Raw genomic sequence first — 24,714 nt, 5'->3', positions numbered from 1 at the left:
ATAATTACATCATAGGACAACGAATTTTCATTTTTTTAGAATATATTTTTATATATTTATCATATATTATTTATTTCAATATTTGTGAATATACTCTATGATGCACGGACACGTTCCATAGGCCTCCGTATCGTGTCCGACACGTGTCGGAGCGTGACAGACACGTCGACACGCTCCGACACGCAGTCAACGCGTGTCGGATTTGTCAACACACGGTCAACTTTTGTTGACACGCGTGTCCAAAAGAAAATGGAGGGTGGAGGCGAGGGCGAGGGAGTAGAGATGAGGCCGCGAGCGAAGGCGAGCCCGTGACGGCGAGAGACGGCCAGAGAAAGAGGGCGAGGGCCGTGAGGAGAAACTTTAGGAGGGAGGGCGCGTGGGGAGGGCGGCGGCGGCAGCGACAAGGGGGAGGAGGAGGAGTTCGCGGCGGTGTGCAGCCTCTCGGCGCACAGGGACCGCGCATTTCGCCTTCTTTTCCGATTCCTTTTCACTGAAACTTTTTCTGGGTTACTCCCTTTTCCGCTCCTTTGGTGAATGCTGGTGCTTTTCTTGATCGAGTCTTCGATGCTTTCGGAGATAGGCGTCGTGCGGTGAGGAGGAGGCGAGGAGGAGGAGAAGAAGGCACCGCGCTGCTAGGGTTTTGAACTTTTGAGAAGGAAAATAATAAAAAAGGACGCCAGGAGGAGGAGAAGAAGGCGTCGTGCCGCGCTGTTAGGGTTTTGAAAAGAATAAAAAAGGATTTGGCGTGTTGGAGGGAGGGGAAAGTGACAGGAGGGAGGCTGAAGTGATGGGCTGTCAGGTGGTGGGGAGGGAAAAAAAAAGTGAAAAAAATTTGGGGGAGGGAAAGAGACGAGGGAAGTTTGGAAGCAGGGGGTGGTTTCGAAAAATAAAAGTAAATTTGGGGGAGGGGAGAATTTCGAAAAATAAATATAAATTTGGGATAATGAAATAAAAAAAGTGTAAAATTTATTAATATTATTAGTATAAATTTATTGTAAACTCTTTATCTATTTATTTGTAAATTTAAAATTAAAAATATTTATTTAATATTTAACGTGTCGGAATTCTTTCTTTTTGAAAAATGACGTGTCACGTGTCGTGTCGTATCACATCACGTGTCGTGTCGCCGTGTCCATACTACATAGAATATACTAAGGAAAGAAAGAGAAAAATACGAAAAAAAGATTGGAAAAGAATAATTGGGACGATGTGCCTAGGGAACGTAACCTGGCACCTCCCATCTGAATGGGCTCTTTAGTCCATAGTCCACGACCTCCGGGCCATCGAAATGCATTCGTAATTCCACTACGACGCATATTATATAATTTTTTTTAAAAAAAAGATGGCATCCAATCAGAAATTGACAGATAGCAAGCTTGTGAAGGGCCATGACGTTTTGCCACTTTAGTATTTTTAGAGAAGTGTCAAGAAAATTTAACAGTTTTATAATATGGGATTCAAAATGAAGTTTGAAATGTTAAATTATTGACATACTTTAGTGGTACTTGATTTCACCAGGCCAATTATACATATCGACTCTGCTTTCTAACCATAGATATTTCTTTTAACTAACATTGATTGTCAGCTATGGGATTTGTTTTGACCCTCATCATAAAAAGAGCACCCATTGTGAATTAAACCGTCCAGTCCCTATAAAAACCTGTCACTCGGATATAGGAGGAGGGTAGGGCTAAGCAGATAAAAATTCTTGCTCATAAGAACGTCCATGTGATGGCAATTCCACCTAGAAGGTGTATTACTCCTACAACACCTCCCTTCCATTGCTCTTAATAAATTTAAAAAAAAAGAAGAAGAAGTTCTAAAGGGTTGAAAAAAAAAAAATCGATAATAGATTTCATATTATTGCTATGCTTAGTGGCCATATCCTTAATAGCAAATTACTTACGCCTACCGTCGAAATGGAAAGTTTGGACTCTTTTTTATTATTATTTTATCTAGTTGTTGAAACAATCTTTCAAAAAGGAAGGTATTTCCTTGTTCCAAGATACTTTATCCATTGAAATTGAAAAAGTTAATAGTATGAATGAAAGGGTTTACATAAATACTTTGAAAAGGGATAAGGAGTTAATTGCAAGATAAATGAAAAACACATACTGTGCTTCCCCTTTTTTGCTCAAGTTTTAAAAGCTTATAGTAAATCAAATGAATTGTGAACAAGAAATCTCATCCGGTCAATTAAATAAATAATTAATACCACGACAAACCCCAAATTAGTATACGTATGACAAATTTATCCTCGATTAGTTTATGCTAAATTTTACCATCAAATAAATTGTTGAGCTGGGTAATACGTGATAATTTACGGGTATATCGGTTTAAGGTTTTAGCCTCCGTTTGTCATAGGTGTAACCGTTTATGATTTTTTTTTATATTAATCCAATTTACTATAAACTAACGGATGGTAAATTTATCATAAATATATCAATTTGTGATTTTTTATGATTAAAATTTTATTTTAAATAAATTTATCATAAATGTATGGTATTAACCCCCACTCGTATTGATGGCGTTGACCAATAAATATTGGGAAGTCTAGAAATAAGACAGTGGCATAGGAACGTGAAAAAGGCAGGAGGGGAGGCTTAGGAGGGAGTCCGTCTAGATAGGGAGGGGGAGAGGAAAGAAGATGTCTGGGACTGGGAGGGCATATGCAGTTTCCAATGTGTTTCCTTCTTCCTCCTCTTTTGGTCTCTCCTTTCTCGTCTCCCCTTTCGGTATCTATTTGGAGCTACAAATTCTTGTCAAATAGTATCATTGATAAAACTCACATTTTTTTAGATATCCTAAAATAATCTCTGTCTTTTTTTATTTTGTTAAAATCTACTTTTTTGAACGTGTTCAATCACGGAAAATTTTCTATCATTCTCTAATTATATTGTTGTAACCGTGATATGCTATAACTAAGTGTATAACTCTTTTGTAATTTAGCAATCAAATGGTTTTTTGACCTCGACTAGTCTACCCTTTCGAGAAATAGGATGTGTCACAACCTATCTACCCCTCGGGGGGAGGGAATAGGTTTAGGGGCATTGCCTAAAAGACTGGCTTATGGGCCATGATTAGGCACGGACTCTCCCAAGCCCATACCTTGCGCGACATTGGAGAATTCGTAGGAATTTTGTAAGACATGAGAGTATTCCTCACTTTCTACGGAATCGGAGAATCTAAGTTCGGAGACTTCATTACACTAATTAACTAATTAGTGCCATTTCGGTACCTAATCTTGTTTATTTTTTAAATAAAAAAATATTTTTGTCAAGCAATCTAGATTAATTTTATACATATCCATTAACATGTGAAGTGATTATACGGATGTATAATCATTAAAATAACAATTAGTAGCCAAGAAAAGCGATTAAATAAATTGCATGGATCAAAGAAAAGATAAACATGAATCTTAACTAGACTAAAGGGAAGCAAAAATCAACTTACCAAAATTGCACAATCAAGGATATTCATCTTTAAGGACAACTAAAACCCTCGAGCAGGATTCTAAATTGAAAGACTTCCATTTTTTTAGGAGAAAATAAACCAAGAGATTAATTTTAATCTTTTTGAAGATTTTTTTTTAATTTTTTTAGAATTTTTTGGATTTTTTTTTGGAAAAATGAATATTTGAATTTTCCAAAACCTTTTGATTTTTTTTTTTTTTTTTGGTGTCTTTCTGATCACTATTGAAATTTTTTAGACTTTTCTGAATTTCGGAATTTTCTGAGAATTTTCTAATTTTCCTTAATTTTCTAGTTTTTCTTTTTAATTAATTTAAAAAAACTCGAATTTTGAATATTTTCTGAAATTTTTTGAACTTTTTTTAATGTTCTTTGAAATTTTTGAATTTTCGAAATTTTTTTGAATTTTTATTATTTTTTCGAAATTAAAAAAATTGATTTTTTTGAAATTTGTAATATATTTTTAATATTTAATATTATTATATTCGGGAAAACGGGTTCGGACCGGGTAAACCGGATCCGACGACCCGAACTCACCCTAAAAAGGATAAAACCTATTTTTTTAAAAAAAAACCTTTTCTGTTTTTAAATATTAATATTATTTTTAATTAATTTTTTATTTTTGCTTTTCCCTATTTTGTCTTTTCTGCTGCACTCTCTTCTTCCTTCACTCCTTCTTCACTTCACGGAACGTCTCCCTCCTTTTGCTCTAAAAAATAGAGCAACATGGAACGCGCTAGTGCGCTTAGGTAACGGAGCCCTACTTGACTTGCTGACGGTGGCCGGCAGGCGGGCCAGAGACGGATCGAGCCATGGCCGGCCGCCCTGGTGTCATCGAGACGAGATCCTCGGGTCAAAGGGGTTTGAACACACACAAAAAAAAAACACCCAGAAGAAGGGCGTCGGGGAGCGGGATCCCGTGCATGGTCGAACTTCACTCTTGCTCTCCACTCTCTCTCAAGCACTTCTCTCCCTCAAGCTCTCTCTCCGATCTCCTTTCTTGAGTGGCTCTCCTTTTCTCTAGCTAGCTCTCTCTCTCAAAACCAGAAGCCCCCTCTCGCTTTTAAGCTCGACCAGCAAGCGCGCATGGATCCTGCCACCCCAGCTGCCTTGCCGGCCTGACTCCGACCCTGGGATCATGCTGCGCGATCCACTGCCTCCTCTGCTCCCTCGCCATACCCGTCTCCTCTGGCTAGTACTTTGCTTTTCCTTCTTTCTGCAGAGAGCGTGAGGGAGAGAGAGTGGAAGAAGATAAGAAGATTGGGCCGGAGAAGAAAAGGAAAAAATGAAGTAAGCTGAGCCAGGCCCAAGCAAATGGAAATGGATAAAGAGAGAGAGAAAAAAAGGCCGGGCCGACCTAGCCCCGGCCTGGCTTCGCTTTCGTCTCCGTCTTTTTTTTTTTTTCAATTTTTTTATAAAAAAATTAGATTTAATAAGTAGTGATAGTTGTGTAAATGCTCCTAATTTCTACACATAACGGATTTTAATGAAAACATACACAATGCATTTTAATGAAAGTTATTTATTTTACCCTTTACTTCTTCTTCTTCTTTTTATCAATTAATTCATAATTTTGTATATTATTAAATCATAAATAAAATAGTAAAATTTAAGTGTCAACATGGGACACTCCTCCACAACAGCTGAATATATTTAGGGTTTTACGCGTGAAATGCTTCGAACAAAACTTAACCCCAACATCAGAAGGAGGTGACTGAATGTCCTCCCAATCCAAACCTATACCTATCTTTTTGTTCGAAAAACCTATGGCTTGTTAGTCTATAAATGTTAACAGAGTATAATGACCTTTTTTTTTTTAGTGGGATTCCTCAAAAATTAATAATGAAGTAATCACCTATTGGACACTTGCATAACACTCATAGTAAGCATCATCGACATTTTTCGAGTGAGATTTATCTAATTCAAAAACTTGTTATGTGTTAGATCTCAAATATAATGGATGTAACATCTCTTTAGAATCATGATATGAGGCTGGCTGATTTTATATCATACAAACACATAACATAGACAAAAAAGCTCGAACATTCAGGTCGCATGACATACAAAAATCTTGAAATACAAGGGGAAAAGAGATCAAGGGTGTCAAATTCCATCTCGAGATCAACTAGACGATCTCCTCCCCAACTCCGCTTCCATCACCGCCATCAAGTCGAGTCACGGTGTTGTCATTCATCGATGGTTCTTCTTGGTTTGCAATAATAATTTTCGAAAGTTCTTTGATAATCCCTTGTGATTGAATGAACAAGTTTTTGAGTCTCAAAGAAATTTCTTCACACATTGACTTGAAGAGCTGTTTCATCTCCTGGTAAGTTGGTTGGTACTCGGGATTTGTTGCTACCATAACAAGGAACAAACCATAGATAACCCACTTGACAAAAAAATTCAGTATGATCAAGTCAATTGCTACTCCAACAACACCACATCCAAATATGAGAAATGTGAAATTGATGAATGTCTTTCCACCATCGCTACGTGTTGTTCGCAAACAGATGCCAAAGAGCACAATGAGAGCGATAGCTATTGTGATGAATGTCACTTGCTTGTTCAAAAGTAAATCCTTTGCTCCAAAAAGAGCAAATGACCATTTAAGTGAGGATATCAAGAAACCTTTACATTTTTTAGCGATGGCATCTTCTTGTTCTCCGAATCTACCAAAAAGAACAATGAAATTTGAAATCATTAGTTTATGAGGTAAATAAATAATACCAGCTTGTAGTACAATCTTTATTGAAGCTTACTTATAAAACTGTAGAAATAATTGTACTTATGAAATATCATCATGACAATTACTCCCAAATTGCATTACTACCGGTCATACCATATGCTAATCCAAAATTAGAAACTAGAGCTCAGCATTAGCAACATGCAAAGTCCATATAATTAGTCTAAACGGATCAATTGCAACCCGTGATCAACAAACATAAAAAGCCAAGTGTACCAATTGCTCTTGATCAAAAGGAGGGTATAGTTCATAAGGGTGTGCATCGGTCCCAGTCCAACCAAGCAAACAATGGACTATGTGAAAGCATGACCGCCACAGGAGATAGCCTCAAAAGTAATGAAGGAGAAGCATAATCGTATCAGAGAAAGATCAGAATGAGTATTTGCCAAACAAGCAAATAAAGCAAAGCGATCGACAACATATGAAACCAAAATGGTCAGCAGATTAATGAACATTCTAAAGGGGAGTGATTTACATGATAACCAAGGCAAAACAAACCCATCAGTTTCATTAATTATGCTGCATTTTCAGCTAATTGTCACCAAAATTCTATGCATGTATTAGAAGAAACAAAGAAAAACAAAATATATACAACCAGTCCCATCCAACCTGTCCGATTCGGTTCTCAAGTGGACAAGATGGATTCCTAGCTCTAATAGCTCATAGGGAGCAAGACACACGTGTGCATATAATGAAGAGTTCTATCTAATGACATAAATTATGACTGTTCAAATGCAAAAAAAAATTAAAAAAAAAAATTAAAAAAATAATAAAATAAAACTAAAACTAACCTCTGAGAGTTGATGTTGGACATCGATATGTTGCTAGCTTTTCAACCAAGAGAGTTGGTGCTTCCTTCAGCTCTGCGTCAGAGACTAAGTTTACCGTGAATGTGCACAGGAAAGACAAGGGATGCACATATAGTCATTGTAGGAACCCCATCCGACGATAATCGAATGGAGGAGGCCCACCTCGACCTGAATGGACGATCAAGATCGAATGGAGGAGGCCCACCTTGACTTATATTGCCTTTTTATTTTTCCTTTTTGTTTGGTTGGATTTCTTCTCTCTTTTCTTTTTCTTTTAAACTTTTCTAAGAAACCCTGTCTTATTCCCGGTCAATGACGGTCGAATTATGACTCCAGAAAGCCCTTTTAAAGAGTGGGCAACTGAGCGAGCTTTTGGAAATTATCAAACGAGATTTTTACGGTACACAAAATCCTCTAATTTTGTTTTATGACATTTTTCATTATAGTTACAACAAACCATCGTGACCTTATACTATTGGAAAAGATTAATGCTGTATGTATATTAGTAAAATGTTGTGATATCAGGAATTATAAAAAGTAACATTTTACAACATTCTACACTCGTATATGGCAAAAATGTCTTAGGTCTTTGTAAAATATCATAAATCACATCAAAGAATCATATTTGCACTTTGTTACTACTAAATATCGTGACTTGGTTGAAATACAAAAATTATTTTACAAACATTTTGCTTTTTAGTTTCGAGGGGCAAAATCTTGTCAAAAAAATTGTACAATTTAGGACCATTTTAACTTGAAGACCATTTTAGTTCCAAAAAAAAAAAAAACTTGAAGACCATTACAAAAAAAAAAAAATTGAAGACAATTAGATGTGGAAAACAATATTCTCTGCTTGGCCATGACAAAACGTTAGACAACCTTTTTAATGTGTCGTTTAGAAAGAAATTTTCATGTTTGACGTCTTGTACTTGATTACCATATAGTGTGGATAAAATTTTGACACATGCTTTCACAATTAACCATTCTAGATTAGATGATAAGCTATTGACACTCAAATATGAAATCGTGCTATATGGTACATCACCAAATTTTTGACAAATATTAGCTAAAAAGCTACAACCATGTACAAATGTTAAGAACTAAATTGCAAATTCGAAAAGTTTTTAACAAATATTAGCTAAAAAGCTACAACGATGTATAAATGTTAAGAACTAAATTACAAATTCGAAAAGTTTAGGATTGCTCTAGCATACAATTAACCATTCTAGATTAGATGATAAGCTATTGACACTCAAATATGAAATCGTGCTATATGGTACATCACCAAATTTTTGACAAATATTAGCTAAAAAGCTACAACCATGTACAAATGTTAAGAACTAAATTGCAAATTCGAAAATTTTTTGACAAATATTAGCTAAAAAGCTACAACGATGTACAAATGCTAAGAACTAAATTGCAAATTCGATATACAAATGTTAAGAACTAAATTGCAAATTCAAAAAGTTTAGGATTGCTCTAGCATACAATTAACCATTCTAGATTAGATGATAAGCTATTGACACTCATATATGAAATTGTCCTATATGGTACATCACCAAATTTTGGACAAATATTAGCTAAAAAGCTACAACCATGTACAAATGTTAAGAACTAAATTGCAAATTCGAAAATTTTTGACAAATATTAGCTAAAAAGCTTCAACGATGTACAAATGTTAAGAACTAAATTGCAAATTCGAAAAGTTTAGGATTGCTCTAACATACGTGCAATAGGTTCAAAACCAATTGGAAGGTTTCTTCCTATTGCTATTTTTTTCTTCGGGTTTTGCTGGGGTTTGATCCTTAGACTTCAATGTCCCCATCCCAACCTCCCAACCACTGGCTTTGCCCCTTTTATTCTAGTAATATAAAAAAGGTGAACATCCTACTTTTTTTTTTCTTTTAAGAAACCCCACCTTTTTGTTTAGTGAAACTTGATGCTGTGATTTTCAACATATATAAAAGTTTACGTCCTCTTAATACCAGATAATCAAATTGCCCAGTTCCAAGGGGAAATCGAATGGCGGAGACAGGCAAAAGTGATGGAACCATCACATTACTCAATTTTGTTTTTTTTTTTTTTTTTTCCATCTGAGAGAAAACTAGTATCCCTCCTTTTCAAAAAAAATAATTTATTTGGCAGATAACCAACTTATTATCATATTATCAGTGGACCTAGTGATAATCCGAAGAGCTATATGACTCGGAGGAGATTCAAAACAAAAGGTTTAGTATTCTACTTTCCTATAAATGAACTAATTTTTTGTAACCAGTGGTAGTTTGATTTGAAATATTTTCATGGAAAACCAAAAATAAGAATTAGCAATCACCTAATTTTGGCCAAAGTACATAAGTAACCTTAAGTTCGAAAAGAAAAAGGCACAGAGAATGAAAAATTATTCGAAAAGTGTGTTAACATCAGATCGACTTAGTGGGATTCATGTGTATCTCACATTAGACATTCCAAATTTAATAGTTCCAATTCAACTTAGCATATGTACAATGCTTATCAATACTAAATAGAAAATGACTAGAAATGGAAGAAAAAAAATGTTTGTTCGCGCCGGGATGAATCCCCAGCCCTAATCAAAGTTAAATTATTTCATCTCAAAGGGTGCTTTTGAAGAATAAAAGGAAACCATCCAAATTCTAATTGGGATTATATATGTCTTGGATACCCTTTTCAAATTGGATCATATCAAACCTTCTATATGAATATGACACTTGGTTTTTTTCTCTAGTTTACGTTTGTTTCACAAAAAATAAATGATTTGAAAAACAATTTTCTAAAAATAATCACACGCATCGAAATAATTAGTTAATAAAAAATATTTTCATTATCGCCAATAATTTATGTCTTGACATTTTCATAGACGATGAAAATATTTTTTATTCATTTATTTTTGTAAGCAAAGTGTAAACAATTATTTATAGGAAAAGTTTTCCAAACAAATTTTTTTGCAAAACAAACAAAGTGTTAAAGAAAATGTTACTTAAACTCTACTCGTTTCGCGTGAAATAATTAGTCAACAAAAAGGTTATCATTATCGAAAATATTTTATTCGTTCACGAAAATATTTAAACATAAATTATTATTGATCATGAGAACTTTTTTTCATTAACAAATATTTCAAGCAATATAGGCGATGATTTTTAGGAAAATATTTTCAAATTATTCATTTTTTTGAAACAAATGAAGCATTTTATTTATTTCTCCTATATATTAATCTATTTATCTCTTTCTTTTCTCAGCGGGAAAAGATAACTTTTGGTAATTTACCGTTTTTTGAATCTAAAAAATTTCAGACTATGAATGTGACAGCAAAAATGTATTTTTCAACGCAAACCATATCTATTCTCTGATGTATATAACTTTATAGCTATTCAAGGCATAGTTTTCATCACCCAAAAAAGAAGAAGAAAAAAGCATAGTTTTCTCTTCAGCCAGCCAAACGAGTATTGCAACGGCCACATTACCATGATGATTTTGCTTCTCACTTGAAAATGAAGATGAAAAATTTCTTCTTTTTTTCCCTCCATTTTTATTCTCTTGAGTTTCTCACCTGGGGATAACCGCTGGAAGGTGGAAGAACACTCTTTGTTATCGCCAAGAGATAACAGCCCCTGCGATAGTAGAGGATGTTGCTAGCTTCGGTGGTTCGCGACGCGGGAGCAGCGAATTCTAATAAAGAGAAGGCATCCAAAAGAGGGAGTTTCAAAAAGATTGAAGAATGAAAAATCATTCAGCTGAGTCAAATATTTCCTATTATACGTAGGTTTTCTAGTTTATTTTTTCCTAATTTGATGTTTCCTAGGTTACGGTTTCCTAGTTTAATGTTCCTATATTAGTGTCCTTATTCCTCTATAATTAAGAGGATCACTTAGTCATATGGATGCAAATTTGTGAGTTGATAATACAGAAAAATTTCTTTCTAGTGAGTCATTCTTTTGATTCTTTATCCAGCTCATTGGAGATGAGCCTCTGACTTCTTTATCCTTGGAGGAGTATTAATTTATGCCTCCGTGGTGAACTCTTCTATCCTAAAGTTCTTTTTCTCCATGAACACGTCAAACATTTTCATTCCATCAAACATGTTCGGCAATCTCATAAAATCTCACCCCGCATCAATTCACCCTGGGTAGGGCTAGGTACGCTCTTGGCAAGGGCCTGCCACTCTCTTTAGTGAGAGGGAATTGTCCATCTTAAACCTATCCCTCTCCCTCTTTCTCTCCTTTTGAACTTGTTTGATAATCTTAAAATAGAATTGACTTAAATGACCTAATTAAGTTGATATTCCTCTTAATCTAGTAAGTAAATGAAGTGTTACCAAATTATTCAATATAAAAATAATCGATAGAAATTAGATTTTTACCAAATATATTGGAAAACCTACCAATAATGATATTTTCTCCATTTTTGGTAAGGGATTGATAATATTTTACTCTTCATTTTAAATTATCATCAAACAAGTCATATAAATTAGTACTTAAATTTTCAGCACTTAATTTTCAGTTTTACCTCAACCCTTTTTGTTTCCATCTCTCTTTTCCGCTTTTCTTTTCATCAAAATCTTCAAATATGTTAATGAGAAATAATGAATATTTAAAAATTTCTTGTAGTTTTTATTTTTTAGCAAGAAAAATGTAACATCAGCATGCCAGCACCACATCTAAGTTCTTGCATTTATTAATGACAAAAATTACTCGATTGAAGAAATTATGCAAATTGAAATACTCGAAAATTCGGAGCATTCAATTGCCTAGGCGACATAATATACAAGACTTAGCATGAAAATACTCCTAAAATTAAACTTAAAAATCGAATTTTCATGGTCAAAGTACAATTATCATAATTTCATTAGTGTCTAGGAGCATGTGCTAATATTTTCCATGTTCACAATGCTTTTTAGATAATAACTATCGAAAATTCATTTGTCTGTAATGGTAGGGCTAGCATTACTATAATTAAGGGTCGTGTTTTCTTCTATTTATCTATCTTTAAATGAAAATTCTGACAATATTCAAATTTCATGTGAGCGAAGATCATATATGTTTGTAATCTATCAATCAAAGGGTTGATTGAAAGGAGTTTCTGCTAATTAAATTTGGAGGCAAACATGACCATATCATTAAATCACCCTGCCTATCTAGAAGCCATATAGAGCAAATCATCAATAACCGCAACTTAATTCTCCACGACTAAGTATCTTACTTCATTTAAAAAATTTCCGTATTTAATAACGAGCATTGAATTTATGACAAATATGCCAAATGTGGAGTCACCAAGAAATTCAACTTTCATGCTTGAAGACGTGCAATCCCATGACTAAGTAGCACCGACATTGACACGCGACACGCGACATGACAGGACACGACATGCGAACACGTTGTTTCTAAAAAAACAGAGAATTCCGACACGTTGGGACACGTTATATTAAATATATATTTTTATATATACATAATAAGTTATCATTTTTATGATTATTTCAATCAAATTAATTTGGATCAAATTCATAAATAAATAAATAAATAAATAAATAAATAAATAAGCCTAAAATGAATATACACTAAAAACATTAATCCGCAATTTATTAATATCATTTATTGTTTCAATTTGACAAATTCAACTCTATTTCAATAATTCATAAAACTTGGAGAAAAAACTAACGATCCATATTCTGGACTTGCATATTAAATATGTTGGAGGAGACGAAAAAAGACTTAAGGAGTGAATTGTGTATCATGAGAAGTAAAGTTAGAAGAGAAGAAAATACTAAGTTTTTTTTTTTTTTCTTCATTATTATTTTTATTATTGTGTTTTATTTTCACACACACACACACACACACACACACACACACACACACACACACACACACACACACACATATATATATATATTTTTTTTGACCTCTCATTTATTAAATTTTTAAAATTGTTCTCAATATCGAAATCACTTGTCGAAACTCGTATATCAAAATTCGACTCGAGTGTTGGAGAATGTCAAGAAAGTTGATCAGGTGTCGGATTTTGACACGTGTTAATCGATTATCGAAAGTGTTGGAAAGTGTCGGATACATGTCAAAGTATCCGACATGACACAAAAGCTTTTAGAAAGTGTTGATACTTCATAGTCTCATGGTAGATCGATAGAGGCCAAGAATGGATTTGGGCCATATGAAGATCGTTGTCTTACTGTAGTTTTGATGGGCCTCCTCCCTCTTGTCACTCTTGTACTCTCTCTCCTATTTTCCTTTCTACAGTCTCACTCTCCCAGGACCCTCCTTTTCTCGCTGAACTTCAGAAGTTAGTATAGCTGATGTCCTTTCCCTCCACCAAGGCCATTCTCTCTCGTGACGAAAAGATTCAAGATTACATTAGTAAAATTGAGAAGTTTATAACTAAACTAGAATCTGTATAATATGTTTGAAACTACTTTGCTAATTATCCCCACGATCGGATGTGCATGTGCATATATGGTTGTTTTATATAACATGTCACCTTTAATTGCTATGTGTCTTTTACTTTAAGGTCATCAAAGTGGATTTTCCACTAACATTTTAAAATTCTGCTTCAAATACTGCCATTTTGACCTCATTAGTGTAAATGTTGCTATTGGGGAAAAAAACAAGTGATCCAAAAAAAAAATTCATGAAGATGGAGCAAACGTGCCAAGTTACAAATTTAATGTATCAATGAAGAACTATTATAGTCTGACCACACTTTTACATATCATACAAGTACATAATACAAATGAAAAAGGTCGGATATCCATTTCATATATTGTATATAATCTTATAGTACAAACAAAAAAAGAGAGATAAAGGGTGTCGAATTCCATCACTAGGTCAATTAGACAATGGTCCTGTTTGGTTCAGCATTTGGAATGCTCATTTGGACTCTAAAGTCCATTGGCCAAATGCAAACGTGTTTGGTTCGTATTTTTGCGCGACTTTGGCAAGATGTAATTGCATCTCCAAAGGAGTCTAAAGGCCTTTAGCCCAATGGAGCTCTTAAGGTGCATTGGCAAGTTGCATCCTGGGAATGCAAGTCGGTACTGTTCATCTTCTCCAAGCCACCACCGATTGGAGGCCGACGACCGCCGGCCAAGGGGTCGCGCGTGCTGGTGACTACCGCCTGAGGGTCGCCCGACCCCAGCAATCGTCACCGGACCTCAAGCGTCGCCTGGGTCGCGCGGCCTCAGGCGGCCGTCACCTGGGGTCGTCCGATCTCGGCGACCATTCGAGGGCCGAGATCCGGCCATTCGGATCCGGCGGTCCGGCCGCCGGACTTCAAAAAAAATATATAAGTGTGTTTTTGTTTTTTTAATTTAATAAAAGTTAATTACAAATGTAAATTTTCCCAAACGGTATTTTGGCCAAAGTTGTTTTTTAATGCAAATTTTACCAAACGATATTTGCATTTCGGAAAACTCCCTTCACCCAAAGGTAACTGCATTACTGCAAATATATTCCCCAAAAGCCGAACCAAACGGGCCCAACGTCATCCCCAACTCCGCCTCCCTCATCGCCAATCGGTCGAGTTGTAGGATTATTATTCACCAAGGATTCTTCTCGTCCGCAACACTCCTTTAAAAAAGATTTCAATAATTATTTGAGATTGCATCCGAAGAGCATGATGAGAGCTACGGCTATCTCTATGCACATTGTTGACGCCTGAATTGATTCTCTCTCTCTCCCATCTAACGGAATCCATTTCATCACCACAATCACTCACGGTCACAATAACAGCAGAGAAGCACAAGAGGTAACGGAGAGAGCTCAAGCAATTCTCTCGATCATCAATTTCCAGTGGTTTTCTTTTATCTTCATTTCGTCTCCATCACTCTTAGTCCACCAATAGCCGCTGTCGATCCACCATCACTAGCCACAAACAGCTCTCATAGGGTCAGAGCGAAAAACAATGTCCATTTACATAAATAGATAACTAGTGGGGGGCAAAAGCACATTGTTACCAGCTCACTTGCGGCCGCAAATGGGCATAGGTTAGAGTTGAAGATATATACCAAAACTTCAAAGATACAACCGGGCAAGCCAAGGAATAACATTCCACAAGAACACTCTCAGGAATGCAATTACTAGTGATGTTTGATGAGGTGCGCGGTCAAGAAAGGTTCTTCAGTTGTCACAGGAAGATTCGCCGGTTTATCTATCCAAGTAGAGTAGAATCTATGATGTTTCAGGATTGAAAAGAATAATCAAATGCTATTAATGTGTGCATTATTCATAGATGCACAAGTAAAATGCAAATTATGCTTTTAACAGGTTTGGTAAAGCATGGAGTGCTGCCACTACTAATTATCACAAAGATGTGGCCAAATGTGGGAAAAGTACCAAGAAAAATCATAAGCCTATTGTATTTGTACCGATTCAATCTCCAACCTTTTAATTGGATCTATTTAATCATAAATCTTTTCGCATTGATATCAATTCAGCCTATCTAGTTTAATTTAGGCCATAGATAGTTAATGTGGATGTTGGTTATTCTACGTAACACACCCGGCTATCGCGATCTCTTTTTTTCGGAGCCCGATCAAAGCAGGCACCTGCGGAGGCTAATAGTTTGGCTACGTTTATTAGACTCAGTTTGGGCTCTCTCAAGTCCACTAATTCACGACTTAATGGTTTGATATTTTAACATGTAAGTTAATTTTAAAACGGAGTCGCTATTAATCGATTTGAGGTAAGTTAATTAAAAACCCAAGCGAAGCATCAAGACAAATACTCGTTCCTGCGCAATCAAAGAAATTAGGATGGGGGATTTGATTACACTAGTTAATCACTAATGCCCTTTCGGTACCTAATATTGTTTTTAGATTTCTAAGAGGTTTCCCATGCATTTTTAAGGAAAAACTTTCTTTTGGGGCCTTTTTCTATTTTTTGGATGAAAAACGCATTTTTTTCAGATTTTGATCTTTTCTTGAAAGTTTTTCTGAAAATATAAATCTTTTTTTTTTTTTTTTTTTTTGGCTTTTTCTGACTCTTTTGGCTTTTTTTGGGAAAATAAGAGATATTTTTATTTTCTTGATTTTTTGGGAAAATAAATTATTTTTTTGATTTTCTGAAAATTATTGTTAAAATGTTATAAGATTATAATATTATTTGACCTGGGTCGGGTCTCCTGGCCGTGCCCGACCTGGGTCGCCCACGCCCGACCCGGGCTCAACCCGGTTTCGCGACCCTTTCTCCTCCTGTCTATCTGCGGCGCTGATCGGAGGGTCAGGGGTCAATCGGGTGGCAGCTCGGCGTCCGACGGTGGCGACGTAGCAGTCGGCAGCCGGCCGCTCAACTGGATCGGCGACGGGACCCGTGGCGTGGCAACAGGAGACGCGGGGAAGGCTCCAGCTCGCTGAGACCGAGATTCGATGGTGGATGGGGTTCGAGAGGGGGGTGCGACGGCCACGGAGGCGGCTAGGTTTTCAGGCAGGAGGGAGAGACGGCGACGACGCGACCGGCGTCGGCAGCGGCTACTGTTACCTGTCTGCAGCAACGGCGAGACGAGGCGGCGAACGGTGGCGGTGACGGGGGCTGTAGGTGCGGGTGACGACGACGGGGCAGCGACGGCGGTCCCTCAACTTCCAGATCTGGCGTGGCGTTGGCGGATCGGTCGCGGCACGGCTTGGCAGAGGTCTGGGCACGGCTCAGCAGAGGCCTCGGCTCGCGTCGAGCAGCGTCGGAGGATGACGGCGGCACGGCGGCTGGGGTTCAGTTCGTTCCCGGTCAGCCACTGGACGGCGACGGCGGCAGCTGACCTGGTGTTGAAGCGGACGGTGGCTGCACGATTCGAAGCGGCTGGCCTAACGCTGGGTCACAGCGACGGCGTCGGGGCGGGGAACGACGGCAGCGTCCGGCTGGGGCCACGGCGGAGCTCGATCGACTCCCAGATCTGACCCTCGGCCGACCGCTGCCGTCAGATCTTCAGATCTGGGGGCTCAGATCTCGACTCCCCACTCCCTCCCTCCGGCCGATTTCCCTCGGATCTCGGCCAGCTCGCTCTCGAACCCCGGAAGTCTCTCGGGGGAGATTTTTCTGAGTTCGCCGGGTTCGATCACCTTCGGCCGTGCTCGCTCTTTGAGTTCCCCTGAAGTCTCTCCGGGGATCTCTCTGAGCTCGCTTGCCTTTTTTTCTGGCCTTCCCCGACGCCCTATATATCGGCGAGGGGGGGCCCCCCAACGGAGGCTAGGCCGGCGGTCTTTGGTGCGCCGACCGGCCTTCCTCCGCCGGCCGAACCGGCATCAGTTCCTCCCCCTCCACGGAGGCTTGCTCGCCATCAATGCCACGTCCTCTCAGCCACCGGCCGACGCTCCTCTCTCTGCTGTAGGCCGTCCTCGAGCGCGTCGTCGTCGTCGTCGTCGCCGCGCGTGACCTGCAGAGGCCGAAGAAGGAGGAAGGAAGAAGAAGACGGGAGGAAGAAGACAAGAGGACGGAGGCCGGGCCGGGTCGCGCGGGCTGGGCCGCGGGGGCCCGCGCGAGGGAAGGAAGAGGGAAAAGAGGGGGCTGGGCGCGAAGGCCCAGCCCCGATGGGCCGCCTCTCTTTTTTCTTTCTTTTGTTTTTTGTTTGTTTTTATTTATTTTTTTTGTTATTTATTATTTATTATCTGAAAAAGGAGAAAAAACATAAATAAAGAAACTAAGGCCTAATTAAAAACCTAATCAAAATTTCGGTGCCGATGTGGGCCCAGCCCCGATGGGCCGCCTCTTTTTTCTTTCTTTTGTTTTTTTTTTTTTTTATTTATTTTTTGTTGTTTTTGTTATTTATTATTTATTATCTGAAAAATGAGAAAAAAACATAAATAAAGAAACTAAGGCATAATTAAAAATCTAATCAAAATTTAGGTGTCAACATCGGCACCGACATGGATATCTTTTAATATTTTTTCATTTTTTTTATTTTTCAAATATTATCTTTTTTATTTTTCCTTTTTCCCCTCTTTCTTCTCATCAGATTGTGACCAGTGACTAGCCACAAGCCAGGGCTAGCAAGGGCATGACCTCATCACCCGGGCAAGGTCACCGCTCGCTAGATCTAGGGAGGGCTCGACCCTTGTTGCCTAGGCAAGGGTCGACAGGCTGCAGTCGTTGGCCATGGCCGATACTAGCCACATTCCAAAAGAAAAAAATGAAAAAAAAAAAAAAAGAAAAAGAAAAGGAAAAATAAGAAAAAGGACAAAATTTTAAAAAATAATTAAAAAAGTTGAAATTTTTTTAACAAATTATTTAAAAATGTTTATGTCGGCTAGTCATGCCATAGGATTAACTTGTTGGCTACACTAATTTGATCCATTTAGTGAAAGCTGTTGCTCTTACACGTGTGTCATAAGAATTTATCTTGGAGAACTCTTTAGACACTTTCTAGATTAGAAAAAAACCAATTTGGCCCAAATAAAAAGCATCAAAAAAATTAAAATGCTCGTGTAAATAACGTGGCAACCAGGCAAGGTTCACAAATACAGAACATGTATATCAGAACACTCTCTTCTCCCATAAATCAGAAGTATTTAATACAAATATCATGCAACAAAAGTGATACACAAATATAGTATGATTGCAGCTTCACAAATCAAACTAAAATTCAGAAAATGGCACATTATTAAATGGTGAACGATCTCCCAAAACAGGTTGAAATCTTGTACAAGCAAATCGGATAATGCCAAATCAAACATTAACAGGCACATATCGACGACCAACTACATGATTAGAGACAAGCTCGTACAAAGAAGCAACCTTAAGGTAAGGGCCCCAAAAACGATGTTCAAATATTGATATATCAGAACGATAAGTGCTATGAGATAGATGACCTTGTAAGTGATAGAGAACTGCTAAATCACATAGCTTAGTGTCTTGGTATCCTATGAATTAAAATGCACATTAAAGAACAGTTTTAACGAGGCGAATACGAGGTGGAATCTCTCAATTAAGTCAAAAATTTTCAGTAGTTGCTATCGTTGTGTTTACTCTCCGTCCTTGGATTGGATCAAGAAGAAATCACTTGAAAGAAAAACAGATTCTTAAGGAAAAAACGAACTACTCAACCTGTGCTTTGAGCATAGTTCTTAAAACATATGTACATCAATAAATTACATACCTTTCGAGTGTCACTATATAATCAGTCATTTCTTGTAGAAGTTGGAGCTCAATGAGCTCCCACTAATTGTATAATATATATAATGGTCTTGTTTAGTGAACGAGGAAGAGTCTGAGAAAGTGTAGATGAAGTGAGAGTTTCGGACAATTGAATAATATGACGTTGGCGTCATCGAAACGTGTTTGGCGTCAATGACACAAATGTCCAAAAGTATCACTGTCATATTATCCAATTATCCAAGGTCCCAAAGTATCACTTATTAAATTGTCCAAGATATAGAAAGTGTAACTTCTTTTAATACTAAATGCAGAAACTTTCTAATACATACTCAATATGAGCTTTAAGCTTGAATTGGATAAGTAAATTAGTTTAAAGATAGGAAATCTTCCCCATATCCATGTTCTCCTTGCTGACGATTTTTATTCTTATGGAAAAAAAACTCCTTTATTTATTTATTTTTACGAGCGCCAGTTTTTTTAGATTTATTTTAAATTTTACGACTTTTTGGAGTTAAAACGTCAACTTTCATTTTTCACACTGTACAAAAAAAAAAAAAGTGTTAAATCACATTTTTGTCCCACAAAATAGAGCCAATTAATGAACTACCAGAGAGGGTCCGTGCATTGCCGCAGTATATTGCGTTAAAGTATTCTAGTTGTTAGAAAATCTGGATACTTACATTTGACATTTATTCTTTTAGGAATTAAGCAATTTATAATGGCGCATGCTGTGATAGTATGATGAATTTTTTTACCAGATTTTTCTGTAGAGATTGAAAATCTTAAAACGTTTGATGGACTTCTATCAATCATTATATCTGCATGTTAAATTTGTCAAAATTGAGGTGTTGGACTATAAGTGAATCAATTATTTTCTCCCTAGCAAAGATAAATTCATTGTTGTTTTCATTTTTCAACGAAAGAATGAGTAGAGTAAGACTTTAAACTTCGTAGAAAGGGAAAAACAATACCCTGCCTAATAATCTTTGATTAGGTTATAATTAATGACTAATGCCTCAAAATGAAATTTTAGTTTAGATAGAGCATTTGAAAATGACTGGGATTAAATATCAATTAATGCAAAGAAGAATTTATTACATAAACAGCGTCCAAAGTTTATGTTGTATTCACATCAAAAATAAGAATATGCCTATTATATTCTGATCGTGGTTCATGAGTCATTTGTCAGTTTTCGATATCTTAAAAGATAAACTTTAGTCCTGGCCCTTAATTATTACATCAAAGCACAACAAATTCTTAGTTTTTCGAATATTTTCTTATTTATTTATTTGATATTAAGATAAAATTTAAAAATATAATAATGAACGAAAAATAATAATTGGAAAAAAAAAATAATTGGGATAATGTGCCTAAAGATTGGGATCTGGAAGCTCCCAGCCCTTTGGGCGGTTTAGTCCGTAGCCGCGACCGCCGAGCCATCAAAATGCATCCGTAACACCGCCACAACATAGGTTATCCAAAAACCTTTAAAAAGCCAACATCCAATCGCAGATTAACACGTGGTGAGCTTGGGAAAAGTCTTGATGGTTTACCACTTTAGTATTTTCAGGATGGGGAGGAATCTCACAACATTTCAACATTTTTGATAAAGGTATTCAAACGAAGCCGAAAGTTCAAATTTATTGACAAAGTTATTGATACTTAATTTTACAAAAAACCTTAAGTTATCGAGTATTTAGTCTAACTAGATATATCTACTCTAAAACCTAGCCTGCAATTTTCAACATGGTATTTATTTTGAACTTGCACCATAAAACAAGTACCCATCATGAATTAGGAGTTCCCATTGAACCTATCAATACAATAAGAGGAAGACAGGGCTAAGGGGACAAAATTTCTTCCTCAGAAGAACGTCTTTATTGTGGCAATTTCACACATAAGGTAATGGGTCACTCTTATAGCATCTCTATTCGCTGCTCCGTATTATATATGAAAAGGAGCAATTCTAAAATGTCGAAGAATAATTCAATCAATAGATCTCATATCAATGTTAAATTTGGACTTCTCATTCTTATTTTTGATATAGTCGTTGAGAAAAATTTTAAAAAATTTCTTTATTCCAAGATATTTTACCTTTGCCTTAAAATAATCGGGTTATCAACAATAGACAATACTGGTAGTGACTTGATTATTGCAATCTCAAGCCCCTCAGACGACTGCAGAATATTCTAATGCTATTTGTACAAGTGCGGAAATTTTATTCAAATGTATTAATTAACCAAAGGTGTCTAAAAGAAAGAAAGCAAACCAATTGCATTAGAAAACGTAAGATTCTATGTTGAGAGTTCATCTTCCTCTATCGGGGTTTTACATCGTAAGAAGTTAATCTGATTGGTTATGATACATGCCGTCGATCAATTTGGTCGAATCGACAGTAAAAATTGCATCGGAACGAAAAGCCAAAAAAGATAAAGAAAGAGAATTTCATACAAGTTAGAGTCAGAGATTCAATATGTTTTTGTCTCTTCCATCATTCCCTGCCCTTTAGTTTACAATTTCAAAATTCTTAATGACATCAAATTTAATCACCGTTTGAAATTAGAAAGTTAATCGTAGGACTGAAAAGAAAAACTCCTTCAGTTAGAATAAATTAGGGGTTAAATTAAAGGACAAATGGAAAAAGTAAATCGAATATTTTTTTAATGAGATATCTCATTTGGTCAATGGAAGCCCACTTTTCTTTATTTCATTGGCAACCGTCATTTGGCGTGAAATTGCATTGTTAATTCGTTGTAGAGGCAGGACAAAAACAAAAGTAATACCATAGGGATAAAACCAAAAGACCCCATTTTCCAAAGGTAATCTCAGCTTGTTACATAAGGCAGATACTATTCTAGTAAAGCAACGAGCAGTCAGTGGTGAGCAAAATCAGAATCTAAAACGCAGCATTAGTGTAAATTTTGCTAGGAAGAAAAACGTGATCAATAAAATTTCATGGAGATGGAGCAAATATACAAAGTTGCAAATTTAATGCATTGACGAATAACTATTATAGTCTGACCACACTTTTGCGTATTGTGCTAATATATAACATACAGCAAAACATCTAATAATGTAAAGGGAAAAGGAGAGATTAAACGGTGTCAAATTCCATTATGAGATTAACTAGACAATGTCCTCTCCGACTCCGCCTCCATTGTCACCAACCGATCGAGTCGCAGGGTTGTTATTCATGGATGATTGTTCTTGGTCCACAAAATCAATTGTCAAAAGATATTCGATGATCACTTGTGATCGAATGAATAAGTTTTTGAGTCTCAAAGAAGTTGTTTTGCACATAGACTCGAAAACTCGTTTCAACTCCGGAAAATTTGTTGGTAATCAGGATGTGTAGCTACATAATAAGGAACATACCATAGCTAGCACACTTGAAGTAAGAATTCAGTACGATCGAGTTAATTACCATTTCAACGACGAGACATTCTAGTATGAAAAATGCGAAACTGGTGAATGTTGTTCCGCAATTGCTTGGTGTTGTTTGTGGACTAATGCCAAAGAGCATAACGACAGCTACGAAAATTGCCATGGAGGTAGCTTGCATATTTACAAGTAAATCCTTAGCTTGGAGAAGAGCTAATTACTAGGTAAGTGAGGATTTCAAGAAATCTTTCAATTTAGTAAAGATGACATCTTCTTGTTCTCCAAGTCTACAAAAGAAAAACACAACAAAATTTGAAATCATTAATCTATGATGCTATTAAATAATACAAGTTTGTAGAAGAAGTGGTCCATCTGCATGCTTAAATCTTGATCGACGGAAGCTTACTTATCCACAAACGAAACTGTCCAATGAGTAAAATTAACTCGACATATTGTGAGTGCAAATTGCATTACAACATGTCATATGCGAGTCCAACAATACAAACTAAAGCTCAGCTACAACGACAAGCAAAGTCCATATAGTTAGTCTAAACAAGTTAATTGCAGTATGTTATAAAGAACTCTTGATATGGAAGGATTTTTGCGAAAGTAGTACAATTGAAAGTTGCAATAAATATAGAAAGCTAAGTGTCCCAAATGCTCACAACCCGTAGCAGGATACAGTTCATAAGGAACTAGATAAACATATGCAAACAATGAAGAGTTGAGTCAACCCTCTTTGTTGTTGCCGTTGTTACGGTTACTCGCCATCTCCTTATTAAATTGAGAACAAATTATTTCAAAAAAAAAAATCAAAAGAAAAATAGCTACTTTATCCATGCTCTAAGCAGAGTTCGTAGAGCATTTTCACACGAATAAATTGCGTACTTTTCGACCATGATTGTGTGATCCTCCATGTTCTGGAGAAGTTGGAGCTCTATGATTTCTGTGGTTGCTTTTGTGAATGAGGAAGTGTAACTGATTGCAGTGTGTGCATATATATAGGTCATCTACTCTATCCCTAATTATTAGTTTATCTAATTGAAGTGGACTTGACTTTTGCAAATGCCATCACCAAATTGGTGTGAAATCAACGGTTGAGGCTTGCTCCTCAATCATGAGTTTGCGACCATCATCCTATAGTTATAGGCTCAAAGAATTCTTCTATTTTCTGAATTTCTTCATGATGTTGCTAGCGCAAGCACTTCGTTGCATATTATATATAGGTCTTGTTTATTTTCCCTTTCTTCCTTTTTTATATTTATTCTCTGCATTCATTTACTCACATATCTATTTTTATTTTTATTTTTTATCGACGGGAATAGCTAACTTTTTGGTATTTTACTATTTTCTCAATTTTTCATGATTTCAAAAAACAAGCAAATGGAAAAAGAGTTTTTCGATGCGAACCATTCAGATTATCTCCAATCTATTCTGTTTTATGATCTATCTATCCATCTATATAGTTCTTCAAAGCAGAATTCTGTCTTCAGCCAACCAAACAACGTGTTGCACCAAACCCTTTTCCATGGTGAATTTCCTTCTCACTTGCAAATGAAGATGAAAAATTTCTTTTCCTTCCTCCTTTTGTGATCTCTTGCGGTTCCACTTTCACATGCTTTTGCGACTTTTGGGTCCCGCTTGGGATAGAAAATGCAACAATATAGAAGGAAAGGAAGTAAACAGTTTGCATCAGGAAACTTCTTGGTGCCAAGGAAAAAGAGGGATTAGTTCACAAAAACATGCTTTTGCAACTTTTGCTGGTCTACCTTGAATTCACCGGAGTCCACGTTAACACGCTTTTGCAACTTTAGCATCTTACGTGGGATAGAAAAAACAACCTGAACCGGGCAAAAGTCAAGCAACTTCCACGACTTTGGCATTGGTTACTTACAAATCTACCCGCACAGTAAAAGGTTAAGCGTGGGCCATTCTTAATTTGAGCGTATTTCCTATCTTTTTTTTTTTTTTAGGATTAATATCTTAAAAACCTCAAATTGATACATATGTGACAATTTATCCCAAACAAGTTTTTTGACCATCAAAAACCCTAAGTTTATACAAATTCATCCGAAACTAGTATACTTGTGACAAATTTTACCATTTATTATATTTCGTTTAATTTTACTAGCAAATTGCTAAATTTAATTACACGCGACAGTTGATTAGTATAAGATTTTAGAATTTCACTCTCCGTATGTCACAAT

Source organism: Eucalyptus grandis, chromosome 5 (genome assembly GCF_016545825.1).
Source record: "Eucalyptus grandis isolate ANBG69807.140 chromosome 5, ASM1654582v1, whole genome shotgun sequence".
Taxonomy (NCBI): Eukaryota; Viridiplantae; Streptophyta; class Magnoliopsida; order Myrtales; family Myrtaceae; genus Eucalyptus; species Eucalyptus grandis.
The sequence above is the reverse complement of the archived record's forward strand: the minus strand, read 5'-3'. Positions refer to the sequence as shown.